The 21036-nt window shown below is 34.9% G+C and overlaps 1 protein-coding gene across 11 annotated transcripts in view; it reads left to right on the top strand.

Moving 5' to 3' along the window:
* The window catches only part of SOX5 (SRY-box transcription factor 5), a 1003938-nt gene that overhangs the window by 269311 nt on the left and 713591 nt on the right, over window positions 1-21036 (top strand). For 9 of the 11 annotated variants that reach the window (XM_042946059.1, XM_042946058.1, XM_042946055.1 and 6 more), the window contains one exon: window positions 4647-4743. The gene's annotated coding sequence lies outside the window, so the exon portion shown is untranslated. The remainder of the gene's footprint in view (window positions 1-4646; window positions 4744-21036) is intronic. The other 2 variants (XM_042946065.1, XM_042946063.1) reach the window with 1 other exon arrangement.

Raw genomic sequence — 21036 nt, 5'->3', positions numbered from 1 at the left:
AAAATGGTGACCTTTTTAGCTTAATAAATAGAAATCAGCTGTTATTGTGAAGAGATCAGCCATTTATTCTGTGTTGAGGGACATTGCCGGGAAAATGCAGATTGGGGCTGGCAATATCATTAAATGGAAGGCCAATGACCCTTTCGGTAGAGTCTATTATACTTTATCTAATAGGGGATAAATGGCTCTGGTTGGCAATTGGAATAAAGAACAACAGTTTTTTTTTTTATTTCAAACTGTAATTTTATAACTATATGGATTTTAAGCCAGTAAAACTGAACAGGGAATCTCAGTCTGACCTGTTGCTAGAATTCTCTCAAAAAGTATCTGTTTTCAAGTTGCTTTTCTTGTTCATTATTCTTTATTCTGATTTGTACCCATTGAAACAGAGTAAGTCAAATGATGTTTTTTCAGGAAAATAGATCTTCCTTTAGTTTTCAGTTTTTAGCTCTCTTTTTCCTTTCTTTTTTACCTTTTTTTTTTTTTTTTTTACCATACTTTTATCTTTGCATTGCAGGCATCTGTGTTTTGCAGGGTTGTTCTCTATTTGATGTCTTAAAAAAATATTAAAAGTAGAAGATGCTCTCTAAATAAAGTTACTAATAGATTATAAGTGGAGAGTTTTTTATTAAGCTAAACGTGATACTTTCTAAATGATAATAATGGTATTTGGAGCAATTATGTGGGTACTTTGGATTAAAGAATATTCTGTAGATATAAAACCTTCTCATTAGTATATATAGATTTTCTTAATATATAAAAAAAACACAACAGAAAGTCATGTATCTTTTTTGGTTGTTTTACTGGTGCATCTGATAGATGAAATGCCCTCAGTCTCCCCAGAGCTCATTTATGATTGTGGTTTAATGTGGTGTAATCTCACAATTATGTTTACTTGGCTAACATCTCTTCGGTACGTTATGAGCACTTCTGCCTTTCAGGATTTTTTATCTAGTTTTTTCAGTCATTATAGAATTCACTCTTAAATGGAAGTTGTGTGTGTGTATGTGTTTTTTAATAATATGTAATATTTGATGCACTCAAACTTTTATGTAAGTTGTGAAACCTGATAATGGAACCGGAGACCTGCAAACCCCACCTCGGAACATGGTAAACTCTAGGAGGCTACCTCCATGCTCCTCCCTGATTGTGTTTCTTCATGCAAGCGGGCCTCACCAGGTTTAAAGTTTTTACAGTAGAGGTTTGCAGCCACCAATCTTTCCCTCCTGCTGCACTTTAGGATGACAGTGCATTCTGCAGCATGTCACCAGAGTGACTGAGTAACCTTTTACTGGCAGAAATGGGTCTGTTGTTCCTTTTTAAAGTAGAGGGTGTAAATAGGATTCAGACACTAGGGTACATTAGTCCATAAAATGAATATATTTTTTATGTCATTTATAAGGTATTGATTTTAGGTCCATTAGATTCACAGTCCCTAGTGGGAGAAAAAACAATGATTGAATGGGTAGGTTGGAATTCCAAAAGGAAGCACAGCAGCAGTGATTAACCCCTTCTTCTTCAACTCCCTGCCCCTATTATTTAACATGGTGGAGTAGCCGAGAAGGACTCTGAGGGAGAGGGACAGTTTGTTATCTGTCTTTTGTATGCTTTACGAGGGTTCACAAAACAAATTTCAGCTGGATTATTATTGTCTCTGAATGTGATACAGCAGATCAGTCTGGGTTGTTAAGAGTTGCCCCCATTTTTGTATAAGATTAGTTTTTAAGTTGATGAATGCATTTTATTTTTATAAAACCTAGAGCATAAGTATTAGTAATTTAAGATATTGTTTAGGGAGATTATAGAATACAAAGGAATCAAGCTTACATTCTTTTTAAAGAAAACATTTTTATTCTCAACTCTAAGAAAGGAGAGTTCATTATGGCATCATGTCAGTTATGCCCTTACTTAGGCAAGTTTTAAGTAATATTGGTGAGAATGGCCATCAGAGTAATGTTTTAAATAGGATGTTTCCTGTTCCACAAATGTATAGAAAATTATTGGTTTATACAAGCCTCTTTTCTGATAAAAGGATGACTGAAATATCATTTCACTTCTATGTGCAGAGCACTCGTAATAATTCTAGTCAATTTTACCCAACTAATGTTACAACCACCTAAAAGGAATTTTCTCTTAGGTTGGTTTGGCAGTTACATTTTCATTCTTATACATGAAAAAAAGTTACAGTATAGGTAGGAAATTTTTAAAAATTCTAATTATATTTTCAATCATCTGATGTAGTGATATGTTATGGTTGAATAAAATTATGCCAGCTAAAGTCTGACTTTCTCAAAAATTGACCTGACATAATATGGTATCAACAAACATTTTGAGAATTTTATATTTTAATTCAAGTTTGTCAAGTTCTGTAACAAAAAATGTAAAAATACAGGCTCCCTCTTGTGGGTAAAATTACCACCTGTATATTTTTGTGTTGCCAACATATAAGATATGGCAAAATTTCTATTTCATTTTTAAGTAAATTCTACTCTATAGTCTATTTATTTGGTCAGATGTGACATTTCACTTCTTGAAAAAAAGTAGAGTTGGAATACTTTTTTAGTAAATTTTTTAATGAAAAGAAATGAGTTTTTTTTAAATTAATGGACTATGTATAGACAAGCTTTGTTTTACTGCAGCAGCATAATTTCTGATATTCAAAATTTGTAATAACTTTCCTCATTTCGGAATACTCTCCTGTGGAATAATTAGCACACTAATGATACAATGTGGAGTCTTTGTCAGTGCGGTGACTTTTGGATTTCTGTGTTTGTAAAAGTTCTGGTACTGGAATGAAGTAAAATCCCTCCCTACCCATCATGTTTCACGTAGATACAATACAGTAATAAACCTGCTCAAATGCCATTAATCTTGTAATCAAAACTGAATAATCAATGGTCTAGTAAGAATGAACACTGAAGCATTATTCAGCTCTTCCTGAATTGAACTAATACTGGAGACACTGAGCTGGGGCAGAGGCTGTGGCTACATCACCATGTATGGGTTCCCTGCTTTCAGAAGTCTGATTCCTAGGAATTTCAACTGAGTAGCAGAGGCAATTTCCTTTTCTTTCTCTTTCTTTCTTTCTTTCTTTCTTTCTTTCTTTCTTTCTTTCTTTCTTTCAGTTTAGTTATTTATTTTGAGAAAGAGAGAGTTTGTGTGAATGCTGGAGGAGCAGAGAGAGAGGGAGAGAGAGAATTCCAAGTAGGCTCTGTCCTGTCAGTGCTAGTTATTTATTTTGAGAAAGAGAGAGAGAGTTTGTGTGAATGCCGGAGGAGCAGAGAGAGAGAGAAAGAGAGAATTCCAAGTAGGCTCTGTCCTGTCAGTGCTAGTTATTTATTTTGAGAAAGAGAGAGAGAGTTTGTGTGAATGCCGGAGGAGCAGAGAGAGAGGGAGAGAGAGAATTCCAAGTAGGCTCTGTCCTGTCAGTGCAGAGCCTGATGCAGGGCTTGATCCCTGGAACCATGGGATCATGACCTGAGCCAAAACTAAGAGTTGGAGGATTAACTGACTGAGCCAGCCAGGCACCCCAATAGCAGAGGCCATTTCTGTCTAAACTGGGGACACTGGTAATCAAGCCAGAGCTATATTCACTCATGAAAATGGCAAGAGCAGTATTTCTGAAGCTGAGCTTGGCAGCACAGTCCTAGAGATATATAGCAAGAAATGTGAATGCAGAGATACCTGAATAACTCCCACTAAGCAGTTATGGTGCTGACTGTCGTTGTCATACATTTGAATGAATGAATGTCATTCATTCAAGGTCATTCATTCAGTGTCATCAAATATCATACATCTGAATGGAATCAAGGAAAAGGCCTGTGAGGACACCTGAAGATCTCTCATAAATCATTCTAAGAAGTAAGAATTTATCTTAATGTTGCCTGACCTAAAGCATCTGTAGGATGTTTACATGAAAATCAGCAAAATGAACAACTTCTGAGGGGATTAATATATATGTGTATATACAGATAACAATATATGTATGTATACAGATAACTATATAAGCACATATGTTTTTAGACTAATTCTGGCAGCATTAAACAGTGTCAAATTAATGCCTCTTTTCCCATAATGATTTTATTATATTTATATATTTTGTATACATTTATGTAAGTATACATATACAGATTTACTTTGAAAACCTTAGGAAAAAACCTTGAAAATTCTCTACTTCCAAAAGTTCTATGTTGATACATTTATTAAGATGGAACAATACATTGTTTTTTCTTAAACATCTTTTTATTAAAAAAAAATTAATGTTTATTTATTTTTGAGAGACAGAACGTGAGTGGAGGAGGGTCAGAGAGAGAGGGAGACACAGAATCTGAAGCAATCTCCAGGCTCCAAGCTGTCAGCACAGAACCTGATGTGGGGCTCAAACTCATGAACTGTGAGATCATGACCTGAGCCGAAGTTGGACACTTAACTACCTGAGCCACGGAGGCACCCCTAAACATTTTTTTAATGTTTATTTATTTTTGAGAGAGAGAGACAGAGTGTGAGCAGGGGAGAGGCAGAGAGAGAGAGGGAGACACAGAATCTGCAGGAGATCATGACCTAGCTGAAAGCAGATGCTTAACCTACTGAGCCACCCAGACACCCCATGGAACAATGCATTGGTAATGGTGTTTTATTTTTTCTAGGATTCCTCTTGCTGATGACACAATTCCTGTGTGAATCTGTTTACAAGATTCTGAAAGCTGAACAGAGAACTTTGGCACTGCACTGGGTAGGAAAAAGGTATATTCATAAAATACATAATGCACACCTTTGAAAAATCGATTAGTACACTTGCTATTTCACAAAACTGGAAAGTTTATATGCCTTCTCTTATTTTTTTAATTTATAAGTAAAATACATGACGTATGCATAGAAAACTATAGTACATAATCTTTTATATTCAAATGATAACTGGATTTGTAATTATAATTTGGAAACTCATTATGAAGGTAATGTCTAAACTAGCAGATGATAGCAACATTTCTTTTAGTTTTCTTAATGAGATAAACTTTTCTTGAAGGTGTGGAAGCTTTTTGTCTCCATTGAAAAATGGAGAAACATTAAAACATTTGTTCCTGCTTTTTTGTTGTTGCTACAAAGGAAATATTTTGGGTCACAATGGGTAGGTCACACATTTTATAAAAATTTCCATTGGCTATTAAATACCCTGGGGTATGCTTTTGTAAACACACATACAAAAATGCAATTTTGCTCAGGCCAAACAGATATTTTTCGGTTTGCTTGGCAGAAATATTTAGTGGGCATCTATCTGTGAGTGCATTTATGAAATGCTTGTTTGTCTTTTCAAAAAAAGTTACACTCTGGGAACAGGAACTGAAAGTTTGACCACAGACCCACACTTGAAAATCCTTTTATTATCCCCTGGCTGACTATCATGTGGGTGACATCAGAAAAGGTTGGAGGTAAGGGAGCCTTTGTTTAGAAGTTTGTCACGAATAAGATGGAAAAGGAATTCTTTTTTTTGTTTTTCCTAAAATGAATTATGGAAAAATAATCTTTTTGCATAGAGGACTAAAACTTATTCGCTAATCGACTCTTAAGGTCTTATGACTTATGTTTGTAAAACTTCAAGATGCAAGTTTATTTGTGAAAACTGTTAGAATCAATTGTGTTGGTTAACTTCTTTAAAAATTAATTGTTAAAACCTAAGTAATATCCTTAAAGTATCTATAAATAAGACTTCATATTTTCATAGACAAATCAAACAATATAATATGGAAGAAAGAATAGTGAGTAATGGATTTTTATGCTAACAGAAGTGGAATAGGTCACAAATGGATTATTGCAAATATGAAACTTGTGTAGTTTTACAAGTGAAAACACCAATATCAATACAATTAAAAGGCAAGTGTAAACCTGGGGCTACTTCTAATAAATATAGTGAACATCACATGTAAACAGGTTCTTAGTATCAGAAGGCACTAACATCTTAATTTAAAAGAGAAAATGTAAGGGAGCGCCTGGGGGGCTCAGTGGGTTGAGCGTCCGACTTCTGCTCAGGTCATGATCTCATGGTTTGTGAGTTCAAGCCCCGTGTCGGGCTCTGTGCTGACAGCTCAGAGCCTAGAGCCTGCTTTGGATTCTGTGCCTCCCTCTCTCTCTGCCCCTCCCCTGCTCACGTTCTGTCTCTCTCTGTCTCTCAAAAATAAATAGATATTAAAAAATAAATTAAAAACATAAAAGATAAAATGTAAGAACAAATAATGAGGAATACAATTCTAATGCGGTATGCTAATAAGAGAAATGCAGAGTTACGCTCTACTTACTATCCAACCAATAAAAAAAAAAAACGGTTTGGAAGGATAATGTTGTAACAAGAATGTGGGGAGATGGGTACTTTTAAGAATGTTGGGAAAAGGTTATATTTGTTCAACTTTTCAAGAAGTGATTTGGCCATCTCTGATATGAGCCTTAAATGTTTCCAAAGCATTCTACGTAAAATTTCCACTAGTTTGGAAATGATTTGATTAGAAGTCATCTGAAATAGTTAAAAAAAAAAGTAGACATGTGTATTTCTCTTTGTGAAGTCTGTGTAGGCAGTTCAGAGCTGGTTGGATGGTTCCACGGTCATGAGGGACCCAGATCCTTCGTCTCTTGCTCTGTTACTCTGAACACGGGACTGTTACCTAGTGTTTTAGAATGTCCAGAATTGGTATTCCAGTAATCCTGTCCCTAGGCTAGCAACAAGAAGGAAGTATCAGTAGGAGAAGATCATGCTCCCTCCCTTTAAGGAAATCTTCTCGAAGGTATTGACATCCCTTCCATTTACATTTCATTGGCTAGAATGTCGTCATAACAACCAAGCCATGCTTAAGAAGGCTGGAAAATGTAGTTTTTATTCTGGGAGATAAGTCTCGAGAAGTTATTACAGTGGAAGAATAAGAGACTGGATATTGGGCCCAATTAACAGTATTTGGCAGTTTCACTTCCAGGAATCTAACTTAATGAAACAATTAAAGAAAGAGACAAAATTTATATAAATATATTTGTTCATTTTCCTATATTTATCATGGGAAAATTTTGAGATTGACTAAATTATCCAGCATGAAGCAGTAGTTGGATAAATTTGAGTACATTTATTTTATACAGTCAATAAAATATTTTTAAAGAATTTTTAAGGACACACGAAATTATGCATAATACAATATTAAGTTAAACAAGTCAGAATCCACATTAAAGATACATTGTATAACTTTGTGTGTGTGCACACTTATGTACATGCACACACATATACATTCACTTATATATTGCAAATACATAAAATTGACAGAAAACAATACTTAAAAGTTAATACATCAAATATTATTAGCTCTAGATCATGGAATCATGACCAATTTTGATTTTCTTCATAGTTTACACAATTTTTTGAATAAGTATGATTTGATATTAAAATTTGAGACGTAGAAGACATATGAAATTCCAAAAGGCTTATATGTTGCCTAATGTTCCTGTTAATAAAAATACTAAATATGTCTATTCAAGGAGAGATGAAACAGCTTAGCACCTATCCTTTTTGACTTTTTCCTGCAGTCAGGTTGCAATAAGTGTTCCCTCTCAGTAGAGCCATTTGGTCACTCAGAAATCTTGATCATATTGCAGCCAACATGGGTTAGGGCAGATTGAGATACTGTGCTGCAGTTCAGTGGTGTGCGTCAAGCACATGGAAGTTGTTGGTAATCGTGCCTATTTGAAAGGCAAAGAGCAGAACATTTAGAGACTTCTCTTTCTTGTGTATCAGTGAAAGAGGTTGAGTATTGCAGTTCTGGATTAAGAATGTTTCTTTGTGTGTGTGCGTTTAAGGAACTTTTAAAAGTGTTATGTTAACTTAGAATATTAAAGGAGTGAGAATTTAACTCAAAGCTAAATGAAAAATCAAATTAGAGAGCAATTCATGAGAAATCCTTTGCAGAAATTAGAGTGAGAGCATTCCCGCCCCCACCCCCCTCTCACCGCCTACCCCCCTCCCCCCCCCAACCTAAGCTGACTTGACTCTTTAGAACTTACAAGAGAACTATGATGTTGAGAGGCATAGACTTGGGAGACACAGTGTTTGAGTTCCTGATTGCACCACTGATGGCTGTCTCTCTTGGGTATGTTCCTTAGCCACCAATTCCTCATGTATGAAATGTAAATAATAATAGAAGACACTGTACCATGCTAATACTTATCACATGGATACTGGTGTAACTGCACTGATTCAGCAATGGTTTAAAGCTGAAACCATTACTGGAGATAGAGTCACTTTGTAAATAATTGAAGTTTCAATTCAATAGGAAAATATAATAATTTAAAGCCTAAATGCCCACAATAACATAATCTCAAAATATATTAAGGATAAATTGCCAAAACAGCAAGGAGAAATAAGCAAATCCACAATAGCATTTTAATCTACTTTTAGTAATTGATGGAATAAAGTGGACAGAAAAAATCAGTAAGGATATAGAGTTGAAAGACAAAAGTAAGAAACTTGACCTCATAGACATATATAGAACCTGGCATACAACTGCAAAACACATATTATTTTGAAGAATACGTGGAAAAGTTATAAAAATTGGTTGTATGCTGAGTCATAAAATAGGTCTCAACCATTTTTAAAAGAATTGGAATTCTACCAATTTCATTAGAAATCAAATTGCAAATAATTTTTAAAAATGTATAGCTAGAAAATAAGTTTCAAAATTCCAGAGAAATCACAATAGTAATTTTAAATATTCTAAGGAAATTGAACTTCTTATATACAACAATTGTAGAATGCGTAAAAGAAGTATTTAATGGGAAATTTATATCTTAACTGTTACGAGAAAAGAGGATAAAAATAAAGAGGCATTTCAAAAAAAGCAAAAAGAAAAACTCAAAGTAATAAACACTAGGAGTGAATTAAAGCAAGAGCAAAATTAACAAAGTGGGAAGTTGTCATATTTCCAAAATATTTGATTCCAGTATTCCAATTCCAAAAATTGATTGTTGTAATAAAAGATGAATAAATTTTCTAGTCCTCTGATGAGACCAGAGAGCAAGTGATAAAGGGTACATAACCAATATCAAGAATGACTGAAGCTATATCACAAGTGTGCAGATATTAAATAGCCAGTAATAAATATTATGAATGTTATATTACCAAGTTTATATTGGTAAATATGAAGAATTGGATGAATGGTCAAATTCCTAGAAAAATACAGTGTAGCAAAATTTACTCAAAAAGAAATGGAGAAACTGAATAGTTCTGTAACCATTAAAGCAACCGAATTCAATAATCAAAAATTGTCCTATAAAAAAAATTCCAGACCCAGGTTGCTTCACAGACAAATTCAAGGAAGAAGTAATTCTAATTTTACATAAGTTGTTTTTTAAAAAACAGAAGTGATAATCTCAAACTTACTTTATCAGGTCATGGAAACTTGGTACAAAACTTGGTAAGTATCACTTGAAAAAGTGCATTTACAGGGAAATTCCTCTCATGAATATAAATGGAAAAAAAAATCAACCAAATATTACCAAACAAAAGTCATGATCACTGGGACACGTGGGTGGCTTAGTTAAGCATCCAACTTAGGCTCAAGTCATGATCTTACGGTTCATGGGTCGAGCCCTGATGGGGGCTACACGCGGTTGGTGTGGAGCCTGCTTGGGATTGTCTCCCTCTTTCTGACCCTGCTGTGTGCACGCTCTGTCTCTCTCAAAATAAATAAATAAACTTAAATTAAAAAAAAAAGAAATGTAATGAAGGATTAAGACATTGCCATTAGATTGAATAGAAGGAAAATGTTTACAAGCTATAGAATTATGAATATTTATGTATGTTTTCAAATGTGTTGCAATGTTAAAATATCCTTTTGCACATATCAACAATACCCACAAAAGGGCTTAGTTGAATATCAGATTTTATACTCCACTGAACAAAAATAACACAACAAAAATAAGTACTTTACATAGATGTTGGGAATCCAAGATTTTGCAGAGGTAAATTGAGGATAGTGGTTAGTTAAACCATTGATAGCAGTTATTTTTGCTTTGCTTATCTCCTTCTGCGTTAACATTCTTTTAAAATGTCACTGCATTTATAGTTATTTGCTTTAACCATTTAGCTAGTTAATAATTTGTGATCCTGAATAGTTGTTATTTGTACATGACTTTTGGTCACCTTTCTCTTTTACTTGCAAATAAGCAAGCTCTTTGCTTTAACTATTTATCAAATCCAATCACTTTTTTTCCTCAGTCACCCTAATATAGAGAGTAAAACTCTTTATTGCTTGAAAAAGGAAAATAATCCCAATATATTGCAAATTGTCAAGTGAGTTCTTTATAATTAAAGATTACTTTGCAATATACAATTTTTAAGGCATTTATCCCGACAGGGTTCACTGGCCTTTGAGCATGAGCCACTTTGTTGACAAATCTATCATCTAAATTGTGCAACATTAATGAGAACTCCAAGCAGCACAGTCTTACATTTTAATGTAGGTGGCAGTTTAAGGGAAAAACAACAACAACAACAACAACAAAAAACCACCACCAAAACAAAATACTGAATGTGATTGAAGTTGGTTTTAAAAAGGTCTGTCACCTGTGGATAAAAATGTGCATAACTCTGAACACATAGTAATTAGGAAGACTGAAAGGCCGTAGGAAAATCCAACGACTCTTTGAAATATAAACACCAGTTATTATTTTTTAAAAAGGAAGGAGGCACTGATTTGTACATTTATATTAGTACAGGGCTTGTGATACTACTTACTTGTACAACTAATCGTCCATGCTCTACAACCTGACCCACAGTTCTATTGTACCATATGGTAGAACAGATTCAAAGCTGGTCTTTGATTCGAATCCCTTGTTAATTAATAACTCATCATGTGATTATGTATTTCCTGAATGGTATCAAATTTCTATATCTCATTCTTTTTAATAACCCTTTATACATCATTGTAGATCATACTTTATTGTTGCACCTCAGTTTCTGGAATATCTTCATTTTGATAAACTTTCAGCTTAGTTTTCTCAAGTTAATGAAACGTTGTAAGTAACAACACCATGAAAAGCATGCTAACAGCCTATTGAATCTGAGGGCACTATACTTTTTTTTTTCCTACAGTTTATTTTGACAGAGGGATCATGGGCATGCGCATGAGCAGGGGAGGGACAAAAGGAGGGAATCTGTCAGCGCAAGGGGCTCCAACTCACGAACCATGAGATCATGACCCAAGAGCCAAAATCCAGTCAGGCGCTTAACCGACTGAGCACTGTACTTGTATCATTTTTTTCCTTAACTCAAACTTATTTGTATAAATGCCTGATTATACTTGATCATCTTCATGCTCTACCTACAAATCTCTAATATCCATCTGAATAGTTTTGCATAAAATTATTAAGCTTATTTTCTGGGTGTTTCGAATGTATGTACATATGCAGTGGAGGAGTTTTATTAGCACAATTTGAATTGCAGAGTTCGTTTCAAAATGTATATCAATTTAAGTAACATAATGCAGTCATGTAGAGATGCTCCATTGTACTGGTCTTGGAACAAGATATTGCTCTTTGAGTAGCTATTGGTGATGTACTTGAAACAGTCCTAAAACATCTGGCAGAAAGTAATGGTCTATGTATAATTCCTTTGGCTATGGCTTTCAGCTTCTGATTGATAAGGAATGATGAATGAGAATCATCCAAAAGTTATAGGAAATTTAGAGTTTATTACTTTTTAAAGTCAGATGATAATATATGTCTTAATAATTTAATAACAATGTTTGATCATTGTTCTCTTATTCAGCAATTGTTTATAATTAAGAGAATTTTTCCTTCCAAGTAAAATAATGGCATGAACTGTTGACCATAAATTTTTTAAATGATGTATATAAGCAAGCCATTGTTTATTTTTGTGTCTTACTTTAGAACACTAAGCAACAGAGAAGCAGTTCTAACAATAATAATTTAATTTGAGAAAAAACCTTGAACCAAAACTGTCTCCATAGAACTTTTTCATAATTAGGTTATACATCTTCTCAATGGAAGAAGTCTTGCCCACGGTCACATTCTGTAAATGAAAATACATTTTGCATAAATTAGTGATGTTGAATTGCTTGGATTCATTATGAAATGTAATAAATATTTCTTAATTTTTAATGTAATTATGAACCATGATGTTTTTTACTTTCCTAGATGATGCATGTATCTCGGCATCTTGTAGAGAATTAAAAAAATTCACCATATTTTATAGTGAATAATTGGTGTTTTAAAATATAATATGATGTGACATGACATAGCATAACATAATATAAACATGATGTTTGACCTGTAATTAGGGAATTTCATTCCCTCTTAAAGCTTTTTGATACAAGTGTCGTTTTAGGCATTTCAAATCTGTGTGAAAGGAATGGTTTAAGGACAATTTTCTAACTATTTAGAAAAAAAGTTAAATTCAATTCCTGTGCCATTACCAATATAAATTCTGGAAGGATTAAAGATTTAAATTTTTAATAGAAGACACTATAAGAGTATTAAGAGATAGTGTTGGTGAATATTTATGTAAGTGTGGGGAGGGTTAGAAGTTATTTGTAACCATTATACCAAAGGCGGAAGTCACAAAAAAAAATGTTGTTAGGTTTGATCACATAAACATAAAAGCTTTTTGGCTTCTTAAATGGTAAGACTGACAAAACAAGCAAATGAGGAAATGAGAAATATATTTGCAGTATATTAGGTTTAATGATATAAAGTGCTATTTTTGCTAAAACTATTGGAAATGTTATATATTCAATGTATGTAAATAAAATATAACTTAAACTGCTTATAAATTAATAGAAAAGTAGAAAAATAATTTGAATATTCAGTTAATAAGAGGATTCAAATGGGGATTAAACATATCAAATGTTTGATTTTTGTAAAATTCATGAAATACAAATCAGTTGAGATAGTTCATTTAGCAAATTAGAAAAGATGAAAAATGCTGCAATAACCAATGCAGACAAGATTGCAGTGAGATTAGGCCTGTCCTTGACTGAGGCTGGTGGTGTCATTTGCATCCCTGCACCAAAGATTCATTTCACACAGTACGCATTAAAATCAGTTAATGTTGACGTTTGTGCTTCTAGGAAGTTAGCTAACGTTTCATATATGGTGTTTATAGTAACATAAAATTGGAAACAATCAATATATTAAAATTGGCTCTATGTTAAAAAAATTGTGTGTATATGTGATGGAATATTAATTTCATGTAAAAATGATGTAGGGGCACCTGGGTGACTCAGTCGGTTAAGCATCCAACTCTTGATTTTAGCTCAGGTCATGATCTCATGGTTTGTGAGATCAAGCCTTGCATCAGGCTCTGTGTTGACAGCATGGAGCCTGCTTGCAATTCTCTCTCTCTCTGTCTCTGTCTGCCCCTCCCCTGCTTACACTTGCTCTCTCCATCCCTCTCTAAAATATATAAAATGAAAAAAATTTAAAAATGATGTAATAACATGGGAAGCCAGAACCTGGGCAATGGTAAATGTTTATTGAGTGGATATGTGGGTACATGCATGCACACGAACACACACACAGAGGTGTGTGTATCATGCATAGAACAAAAGTTCTGGAAGAAGATATGAAAAATGCAGAAAGGATATGTCTAGATTAAAGAATTATGGCTGATTTTTAAAATTTTCACCTTTTTGATTACATGTGTTAGTTGCCTTTCTTTCTTTCTTTTTAAAAATTTTATTTATTTATTTTGAGAGGGAAAGTACAAGCGGGGGAATCCAGAGAAAAAGGGAGAGAGAGAAAATCCTAAGCAGGCTCTGCACTGACAGCACGGGGCCTGACGTGGGGCTCAAACTCAAAAGCCATGAGAACATGATTTGAGCTGAGACCAAGAGTCAGATGCTTAACCGACTGAGCTACCCAGGTGCCCCAGTTGCCTTTCTTCAGTAAACATATATTACTTTTATTTCAAGGAAAGATGCATATATTTTAACTGTATGTATCCATGTACTAATCCATACATCAGGAACTTTCCCCCTGCATTTTCTTCTTGGAGTTTTACAGTTTTAGGTCTCATGTTCAAGTCTATGCATTTTAAGTTAATTTTTGTGAATGGTGTAAGATAGGGGCTCAATTTTATTCTTCTGCTTGTGGTTGTCCAGTTTTCCCAGCACCATTTAATAAAGAGAGGATCCTTTTCCCATTGAATATTTTTGGCTCCCTTGTCAAATATTAGTTGACTCTATCAGAGATTTATTTATGGGTTCTCAATTCAGTTCCATTGGTCTATGTGTCTATTTTTATGCCAGTACCATACTGTTTTAATTACTGTAGCTTTGTAGTATAGTTTGAAATTAGGAAGTGCGATATCTCCAGCTTTGTTCTTTATCCTCAGTATTGCTTTGGTTATTTGGAGGGTTTTTTTTTTTTTTTTTTTTTGGTTGTTGTTCCATACAAATTTTAGGGTTGTTTTTCTATTTGTGTGAAAAATGACATAGGAATTTTGACAATGATAACATTAGTGCTTCATACGTAGTTTTTCTAATGAGAGCATTTTCTATATACACAGATTGCTGTATAAACATATTTAAGTTCTTTGTACTGATTTTGAATTGGGAAAAAAATCAAGAGGAAAAGTGTTTTTCAGAATTTTTAATACATTAAAGTCTATACGGTTAGGATAAAATGCTATAACACTGCCAACATGTTTATTCAGGGTTTATTCATAAAATTCAGTTCTTCATGTTGTGCTAACTTTTGCCTTCATGTGAATTCCACTTGGTCCCATTATCGCTGAGAATAATACCCCAGAAATAAGATTTTTAGAATCCTTTGAAAATAAATTCTAAATCTTATATAATGGACCATAGATACTATTCCTTGTTAAGATATTTGCTTTGGGGCACCCGGGTGGCTCAGTTGGTTAAGCATCTGACTCTTAATTTTAGCTCAGGTCATTGTCTCACAGCTCTGAGACTAAGCCCCTCTTTGGGCTCTGTGCTGACAGCATGGAGTCTGCTTGAGATTCTCTCTCTCTGCCCCTCCCCTGCTCTTGCTCGCTCTCTCAAAATAAATAAATAAACACTTCAAAAATACATATTTACTGGGGCACCTGGTTGGCTCAGTCTGTTAAGCATTGGACTTTGGCTCAGGTCATGATCTCACAGTTCATTAGTTCAAGCCCCGCACTGGGCTCTGTGCTAACAGCTCAGAGCCTGGAGTCTGCTTCAGATTCTGTGTCTCTGTCTCTCTCTGCCTCTCCTCCACTTGCACTCTGTCTCTGTCTCTGTCTCTCTCAAAAATAAATAAATGTTAAAAAATTTTTGAAAAAAATTTGCCTTTTAAAAACCATCATTAAGTTCTTCCAGTACTGTTCTATTGTTTCTATAGTCACTTCTCTTTAATGACACAGTTAACTCATTATTGTGAGCATAAATCATGTCCCTGAATTTACAGATGTGTCTACAGTTGGATTTTTTAAAGTCTCCTGCATTTCCCCCTTTATTCTCATTTTTATAACCAAACACCTCAATGAAAAAGTGATTATTACACCCATTGGATGAAGCAGATTATTAAAATAAAGTAAAATATATTTGATAAATTGTTCAGATGAACTTGTCTTTTTTGACTGAAAGAAACTTTTATAAAATGAATTCTATGTTCTTCCATTACCAACACACCTCAGTTAGATACTTAAATAAGTGAACTTTGGTGCATATCCCCTTTTTTCTATTTTTAAACTTTATCTGTACTGAAATAAAGTACAGGTAAATATTTTAATTTTAGAAATAGGAATAACTTTTCAAAAATAAATAGTGTTTTTAAAAGAAAATTTACACATTATGACCAGCAACTTTAAAAAGGAGTAACACTTCCAGAGACTTAAAAGAACTCAAGATATTGATACACCCTTAAATAACAAATATCAAAGTATTTATGTAATGTCATTGTAATACAGAAGAATAGGGTAAACTGTACAGAAAAGGAAGGTCAAATCTAATTTTAACCTTTATATTTATTAACAACCATTGTGTTTTCTTTATTTATTCCCCCATCTTTCCCTTTTGTTTTAGAAGTATTGTTATTGAAAAGGAAGGAACACTAATGTCAGCATTATATTAAAAATCAGACCTCAAGACTATCCGTGAGGCAGAAATAATCCAACTATTATTTCTGGTATAAAAAGTTTTTTGAATAACATCACTTGCCCAGAAGCTGTTTTCCAACCTAATAACTCTTGGAATTATGATCTAAAATTTCAAGAGGATTAAGGCTGCATAACTCCTAGAAAGTACAAGTGTGCAGGAATGTGACCAGAGGTGAAATCTGATTTAAAATTTCTTTGAGAAAGCACTAGTTTGAAACAGTAGCCTGAGAAAGTAGAATACTATACATATAAATATTGCTTAGCAAGCTTCTCTTAGTTAAACATATATTAAGTACATGCACAGCAGTCTCCAAGATGGTCATTAACTAGGGTTTTAGTCTATTTTCTCGATTTTAACCATCTGCTTTCAATTCTTCTTGAACGAAATTAGTCAGAATGGACAGAAATAAAGTTCAACACATTCTATATTGGTTCATCTTATTTTTAGTGATTTCTTTATAAGTCAGTTTGGTGGCAGCATGGGATGCATGCCCAGTATGTTGATGGAAACCCATGTTGGGTGTGCCTACCATTTATCTGTCCACTCCGGCATTTTATCAGAGGTTGTATAAGGAGTTGGATTGAAAAGAAGGAAGCAAAGATGCATCTCTGTGTGACAGTCATACCATAATGTGCCAAGCATGACACTGGTTGCTGCAGAAGATACAATAATAAGTAAAATGAGATCCTGGGCTTCAAAAGTGCTAGAAAGTGCTGGGGTGCAGGTGGGGGTGAGGAAGGCAAAAGTATATCAGTCCCTCTTTTATTTAGTTATTTTTTTTCAATACATGAAGTTCATTGTCAAATTGGTTTCCATACAACACCCAGTGCTCATCCCAAAACGTGCCCTCCTCAATACCCATCACCCACCCTCCCCTCCCTCCCACCCCCCATCAACCCTCAGTTTGTTCTCAGTTTTTAAGAGTCTCTTATGCTTTGGCTCTCTTCCACTCTAACCTCTTTTTTTTTTCCTTCCCCTCCCCCATGGGTTTCTGTTAAGTTTCTCACCAAACTCCACACCCGAAAAACAAATAACCCAGTGAAGAAATGGGCAAAAACATGAATAGACACTTCTCTAAAGAAGACATCCGGATGGCCAACAGGCACATGAAAAGATGCTCAACGTCGCTCCTCATCAGGGAAATACAAATCAAAACCACACTCAGATATCACCACACGCCAGTCAGAGTGGCCAAAATGAACAAATCAGGAGACTATAGATGCTGGAGAGGATGTGGAGAAATGGGAACCCTCTTGCACTGTTGGTGGGAATGCAAGTTGGTGCAGCCGCTCTGGAAAACAGTGTGGAGGTTCCTCAAAAAATTAAAAATAGACCTACCCTATGACCCAGCAGTAGCACTGCTAGGAATTTACCCAAGGGATACAGGAGTACTGATGCATAGGGGCACTTGTACCCCAATGTTTATAGCAGCACTCTCAACAATAGCCAAATTATGGAAAGAGCCTAAATGTCCATCAACTGATGAATGGATTAAAAAATTGTGGTTTATATCAGTCCCTCTTTTAAAAGGCAGAATGCAGAGGGTCAATGTCTCTCTTCTGAGTACTTAGCATCTAGATGTGGTCTTTGCTAGGCATGCCAGTTTTCTCAAGATGGGGGTCAGCTTGCAACTAGTTTAATCATAGGCATTTGATTTAGTGTTTGGCCATGTATATAGTATCTGAACTCCACTTCTTTCAGAGAAAACAGTTTCAAATCTGTTGCCCCACAGCATCTAGGAGAAACCCAGTGGCAACAAGCAATATTTACAGAACATGGTTTGAGGGGTATGCAATTCTTTTGAGATGCTCCAAAGTCTACCTCTGAACTAAGCCAGAGATGCAGAGGTATGTCCCTGAATACTTTCCAATAACCCCAAGTAAATGCCCTTTATGATCTCTGCTTTAGTGTGGTGTCATAGGTCCAGATTGAATGCTGCTATAAGAGCCCAAAAAATGCATTATGACTACCAAGAGTTGTGCTGCAGAAATCTTTCATTGCAACCTATAGCATCCACTCTCTAAAACTATTTGGGAGAAATTTCTGACTCCTTTTACCAGTTATGCTGCCGCTGAGTAGTTGGTCTGTTTTTATCTAATGATACCCGTGAGTTGTGTAACGGACTTTTAATTGATGTTCTCTGTTGTATTTCCTGTATCAGAGGAGGAAGTGGTGTCATGGACAGGGGGTGAAGGCCGTGGAGAAGAAGTGGGAATCCAGAAAGGCATCGCTAAAACCATGGTATCTGAGTTGGGTCTTGAATGGTGGAAATAAGGAGAGAATTGAGACAGCATGATCAACTGTGTAGAGGAAAAACTGTGTAGTTCTATTTGGCTTAGAAATATCAAGGCAGTAGTGACATGTCAATCTGTACATTTCATATTGTCAAATTCAACCTGAGGAGCTTATGTGTAATCTTGTCTAATTTGATGAATAGTAAGATGGCATTGATTTTTTTTCCCCATGGGGGAAATGTCAATATTTAGCATGTTTTGTCCAATCTCATAAAGATTTCTCTGATGTGTATTATGGTATGGGTTTTGGGGGAGAATAGGGAATATTGGAATTCAAAAGACCAAAAATAAAATGTGATATCAGTTCCCCAATAGAAACAGGGTAGATGTATTTCCTGAGCATGGCTGTTGATAGCCATGGCATATCTAAGTAATAAAATTTTGACTGAATGATAGATACTTCACTTTAGAGTCATTTATAGTTCATGTACTCTTTGTTCATGCTGAGTCCATCAGCTAGCTGTCTTTCCTTTTTTTTCCCTGTTCTTTCTTTCTCTCTTACATTTTGTTAAATACGGTATTATACTGAGTAGATATGGTCATTGTATAAAGTATGTTTTTCTTTTTTTTTTTTAAAAAATAATCTTTATTTATTTTTGAGAGAGAGACAGAGTGTGAGCAGGGGAGGAGCAGAGAGAGAGGGAGACAGAATCCAAAGCAGCCTCCAGGCTCTGAGCTGTCAGCACAGAGCCCGATGCAGGGCTCGAACTCACAAACCGTGAGATCGTGACCTGAACCAAAGTCGGACGCTCAACCGACTGAGCCACCCAGGCGCCCCATAGTATGCTTTTCTTTTAATTGAGGTATAAATGACATATAATATTATGTTAGTTTCAGGTTTGTAACATAAGGATTTGATATATGTATATATTGCAAAATGATCACCACAATAAGTCTAGTTAACATTGGTCCCCATATGTACTTATAAATTTTTCTGTGTGATGAGGACATTTTTTTTAAGTTTATTTATTTATTTTGAGAGAGAGTGAGTGAACGTGGGAGAGAGAGAGAGGGAGAGAGAGAATCCCAAGCCAGCTTTGCATTGGCAATGCAGAGCCTGACACGGGGCTCGAACCCACCAACTGTGAGGTCATGACCTGAGCCGAAGTCAAGAATCCATCACTTAACTGATTAAGCCACCCTGGTAGCCCTGTGATGAGGACTTTTAAGATATATCTTAGCAACTTTCAAATGTAGAACACCATGCTGTACGTGATATCCCCATGAGCTATTTATTTTATTTTATAACTTAAGTTTGTGCTTTTGGACCTCCTCCAGCTAAATTTTTTGCTAAAAATTTCAGTCATATTTATTTAAGCATTGCAAAAGGAGAATAGTAAGGTATAAAAAGAAAGTTACAAAATGTACTCTTGTTTTAGGTATACAATAGTTATTTTTTTCTCTAACATTTAGTATTTCTTATTCTTTCCCATTCTGCATTGTATTTTATTTTTAAGTTTATTTATTTTGAGAGAGAGAGAGAGCAAGCAGGGGAGGGGCAAAGAGAGGGAGAGACAGAATCCCAAGCAGGCGCCAAGCTGTCAGCGCAGGGCCTGATGTGGGGCTCGAACTCATAGTTACTTCTCTTACAGTTAAATCCATGAAAAACCTCTTGACCAGATCTTTTGAGAGTTGGCCTCCTTTCTGCTGAGACAGCTTTTACTCTCTTACTTGCTACCCCCCTGCCGCTTACCCCCTCCCCGCCATGCCTGCTCCTCCAAGTCATGTCAGTGAGGTAGGGCCTTTTTGCTGTCTTTCCCATGTTTATTATTTCTGCTCCTCTCCTTGCACTTGTAATTCTATTTGTAAGTTATTTTTTTTTATTTTACTCTTATTACCACTTTTGAATCTCTAATTCATTATTCAAAGTCAAATTCAATACCATACTTCTTCAGGATGACTTCTCTGTAAAGAACAAGCAAAATAAAGTTTCCCTTCCTTCCTAAAAGTTTATTTTATGGGATTATGGAATCTAAGACGTGCAAGATGATATTAGACAATATTATTTAGGCTGGTTCAACCTCACAACCACTGCAGAAAATCTTTTATACTGTTCATTATTGATCATTACCTAACTTAAGTGTTTTAATGATAGATATTCATTGCTTATCAAATCAGCTTGATTCATTGTTAGATGCCCCTGATACTTAGAATTTTTTTCCTTTTAATAAGTCACATTTTTCCTTCTTCTAGCATCATTGATCTTAGATCTTTCATTTAATCTATTTTATTGATTGTATTCCATTTAGCACTTTGTAGTATGTTAATTGTGTGGTTCTCAAAATTCTGTCCTTTCAGTAAGTCTGAAATCTCCTTTTAGCTAGGAATCATAATTTATACTTCTGTATTTCTTCAGTGCCTTACATACTACTTAGCATAGACTAGCTATGTAGTAAATACTCAATACATGTGTGTGTATGTGTGTGTGTGTCTGTGTGTGTATAAATCAAAATGGATTTTTCTTATGTTAACCTAGCATTTACACACAGTGATAACAGTGCCAAAGCCAAAATAATATCCAACATTTGCAAAACTCATTTTCTGTCTCTTCCCCACCTCCACTGCAGTTTCACTTTGACTGTATTGGATGCTTCCTAAGATGTCCAGTGTAT

Source organism: Panthera leo, chromosome B4 (assembly GCF_018350215.1).
Source record: "Panthera leo isolate Ple1 chromosome B4, P.leo_Ple1_pat1.1, whole genome shotgun sequence".
Taxonomy (NCBI): Eukaryota; Metazoa; Chordata; class Mammalia; order Carnivora; family Felidae; genus Panthera; species Panthera leo.
This window is presented reverse-complemented; position numbering and strand designations above follow the sequence as displayed.